The following is a 4368-nucleotide window of genomic DNA, read 5'->3' on the forward strand; positions in this document are numbered from 1 at the left end:
TTGTTGTTGTTAAAGAGACTGTTTCTTCCCCATTGAATGGACTTTGACCCCTTGTTGAAAATCAGCTGCCCATAGATGGATTTACTTCTAGGTTCTCAATTCTATTCCATTGGTTTCTGTGTCTGTCATTGAACAAGCACCAGCCTCTTTGATTACTGTGGCTATATAGTAAGTTTTGAGATTGAGAAGTATGAGAACTCTTACTTTGTTCCTCTCCTTCAATATTGTTTTGGCTAACCAGGGGCTCTTTCCTTTCCATATAAAATTAGTGATACATTTTTCAATTTCAGTAAAGAATGTTGTTGCAGTTTAGATCTAGAGTGCGTTATTATCTACAGACCACTTGTATAGTATTGACATTTTCACAGTGTTGAGTCTTCCAACCCATGAGTATGGAATGTTTTTCCATGTATGTAGGTCTTTTTTAGATTCCTGCAATAGTATTTCATAGTTTTCATTGTGTATGTCTTCTTTATCCCTGGTTAAGTTTATTCTTAGATATTATGTCCTTTTGGAGGCTACTGTAAATGGTATTGTTTTCTAGAAGATCAGAAGGACTGTATTTGCACAGGGAGATAGTTCAGAGGTCAGGAATGCATAGGAAAAAAGAACACTGGGAAAAGGCAACCACAGGGAGTAAGTGGGAAGACAGCTGTCTATTACATTATGGGAATTGTAATCAATGCCATGAAACAAAACGTGGAAGAACTGCTGTATGGAAAATGAATTTGCTCTGTAACCTTCCACCCTAATCACATTTTTTTAAATAGTATTGTTTTCTTAGTTTCCTTTCAGAGTTCTCCTTGTTAGTGTAAAGGAACCCAACTGACTTTTGTATGATGATTTTGTTCCCTGCCACTTTGCTAAATCTTTCTATTGGATCCACTAGCTTTCTTGTGGAATTTCTGGGATTTTCTATGCATAGGATCATGTCATCTGCAAATAGAGATAGTTTTATTTCTTCCTTTCCAACTGGGATATACTTTATCTTCCTTTCTTGCTTTATTGCTCTGCCAAGGCTGTAATCTTTACGGAAGGAGATCACCAGTTATTTTCTCCCTCTGAGAGACTGTTGAGTTCAAACAGCTGAATTTTCAGTTAGCATCTGAATGGTTAACCATTGTGCTACTAAGGCTGTTTTCGTGCCCATGAGGAAGGCTATAATTTTTTTTGTCTAAAGTGAGGAGAGGGCTTGGATAACATGTGTTGGCAAGGATATGAAGAAACTGGAACTTTTATCCATTGCTGATGGGAATGTACAATAATGCAGCAGTTGTGAAAAACAGTGTGGCAGTTCCTCAAAATTCTAAACAGAGTTATCATAACACCCAGTAATTTTACTCTTAGGTAACCAAGAGAACTGGAAGCATGCGTTCACACAAAAAAATTGTACACAAATATTCACAGGAGCATTACTCACAATAAGCAAAAAGTGGAAACAACCTAAATGCTCATCAACTGATGAACAGATAAATAAAAGTGGTATATACATACAGTGGAATATTATTCAACCATGAAGAGGCATTCCTTGATATATGCCACATAACATGATTGAACCTTCAGAACATGATGCTAAGTGAAAGAAGTTAGACACAAAGGGCCACATATTTTATGAATTCATTTATATGAAATGTCCAAAATAGGCAAATCCATAGAGACAGAAAGTAGATTAGTGGTTCTCAGGACAAGAGGGGTGGTGAATGAGGAAATATGGGGTTTCTTTTTGGGGTAATAAAATATTCTGGAATTATATAATGGTGATGATGGTAAACATTGTGAATATACTAAAAATCACTGAATTGTATACTTTTAAATAACTAAATCGGTGAATTTTGTTTTGCAAATATTATCTCATTAAGAATTTTTTAAAAGAAGAGAGAATAGCCTTTGAGTATCAAATAATTGAGAAGGTCTGGGGAAAATGGATGAAACCCTTATTATTATTGTTTTATTATTTTCAAAAATGACACTTCTACTGAGAAAGCCCAAACTGAAGTGACAGATGTTATATCATGTTATCACACAATTTTGTGGGGAAAATTAGAAGGAAAAAAAAAAACACCACTTGATTCATTTTTCTTGGTTCTAAACATTAGCATCTTACAGCTAGCTGTCTCTTGGTGTCCTAGTTCCAAAATTGCCAAGAGAATAATCTGATTGGCTTGCCTACCTCATCTTTTCTTGCCGAGTCTTAGCTATGGAGGGCTGGCCTGAGTCGGGGGTTTGCCCTGGTTTAATCCATGGGCAGTGGAATGTATAGACATAGTCACTTAGGGGCTTTGAGTGGGACAGAAATGCCCAGCAGTGCTTAGGCCCTCCCACTCACCCTCACTTTGCCATTTCTTCCTCCCTTAGTCAATGTCCACCCTAAGGATGGTCCAGTCCCCCCCTGTGGTCTTGCAGTCTCTGGTGCCCAGTTGCAGATGCAGAATCTCAACCCACTGCCTTCCCCTCTCAACTCTGTACTGCTCTTCAACCCTCCTCTCCTTCCTCCCCAGCCCTCAATTCTGTCCTGAAGAAGCTTCAGACAACATCCTCAGTACCCTGTTATCTGCTCTAGGGAAGTCTAAAGTTCAGGCCTTTGAGCAATTAAACTCAAGGCCTCTTACTGGGCTAGAGATGAATGACCCAGGGAGTGTTCCTGTGGAAACGGTTTGAGGAAGCTGAGTCAGCCTATATCTTTGTGAAGGTTGGACTGAGGCAGTTGGCGCCTGGGAGTCAATGCCCTTGCTTTCCTTTTTTGTGCCCTTATCTCTGCCTCAGGAATTCTGCCCACCCAACCCTCCTCTTGACACCCCGTACGTTTGGGCTCCTGAGGTTCCTGGTTCACTGCATTGTACTGTCCCAAGAATCTGCACTTTAAGAGAAAGGTAAAACAGGGAGAGGATGCTGCTTGACCCTCAGGAGAAATTTTGAGGTGTTTTGGACAAGATTAGGGAATCGTCCTACTACCACATCAGTACCCACTTCCTCTGCTTATATCAGCAGCCCAGGGCAGGGAGCCTCCTCTGCCTTCCCCAAAACAGACCCTCTCGAGCCTCTAATTCATTCCTTTTTCACCCTCTAAAGTCTTCACCTGAACTGCAACAGAGCCCCTCCACCAGTCCTTTCTGCCTCTCTCTACATCCCTTCCTGGCTCTTTAGATAACCTGGTTTCTTGGCCTCACTCAGCCTCAGCTTCCTCATCTGTAAAATGGGAGTAAAGACAGTACTTACCTTACATAAGAGTGGTTGTAAGGCTTAAGTGAGATAAGAAATATATTACATTTCCCCAGCAAGCCATAATTTCTCCATAGACATTGGCTGCTGCTATTGCTGCAATTGTATTATTTTATTAATCATGCAACCAAATGCTAGGGAACACTTAGTATGTGTCAGGCCTGTGCCAGGAACCTAAGGTTTCTGCAGTACACTGTGTTTAGCCTCAAAGGATTTAAATCTACTTGGAGAGACAAGAAAAACTACCAACCAAGGAAAGAGTTCGTAAGTACATCATTTGGCACAGTTTTGCAAAAATCTGTCAAAGTGCTCAGAACTCTCACTCTGCAACTCTGCCTCTTAAATACAGCCTCCTTTTGCTGAATCTTCAGGGTCAACCATTTGGCTACAAAAACCCATCCTCAAGATGTGTGGGGTTGGCTTTTGGGAAACCCCTCATATGCCTCACCTGGCTTCTTTTCCACACCAAGCCAACAAGCACCAGACACAGCCAAGGCCTGGCCCTGAGTCTCTCTTCTCCAGGGGTCACAGGGGAGCCCCAGCCAGGTTCTCCAAGGTTGCTGCCCAGGGTGTGTCATGGGAAGAAGCCAAGACTTAGTCTTCACCCTAGCCTGGACCAGAAGAATTGTGTCTGGGGTCCAGCCATTCTGGAAGGCTCCTTAGAAGGGGTGGGGTACAGAAAGGGGGTATTGTTGTTGTTGTTACATGCCGTTGAGTCAGACTTGACTCATAGCAACCCCCTCCCTGGGTTTCTGAGGCGGTATCACTATGGAAGTAGATTGCACAACCTTTCTTCCGAGGAGTAGCTGGTGGGTTTGAACCGCCAGCCTTCTGGTTAACAGTCAAGTGCCTTAGGTACTATGCTACCAGAGCTCCTAGAAAGGGGGTAGCCAAAGGCATTTGTCCAAGGGTAGCAGGGAGGGACCATACCTAGGCTCAGGGAGGAGTCAGAAACTCAGCCAGCCAAGAGGATCAAATTCCTCCAGTGTGAACTCTGAGACAGAAACTTGTTGGTGCTGGAGACCCGTGGAGGGAGGCGGCCGGAGGGGAAGACCGGCCACTCCACCTGCCAGCAGCTGTCTCCCTCAGCCAGCACCGGCCGGCCCTGCCCGCCCGCCCTGCCTGCCCTGCCCAGGAAATAAATAGAAC

Source organism: Orycteropus afer, unplaced genomic scaffold, assembly GCF_000298275.1.
Source record: "Orycteropus afer afer isolate SDZICR_OR568_19922 unplaced genomic scaffold, OryAfe1.0 scaffold00245, whole genome shotgun sequence".
NCBI lineage: Eukaryota > Metazoa > Chordata > Mammalia > Tubulidentata > Orycteropodidae > Orycteropus > Orycteropus afer.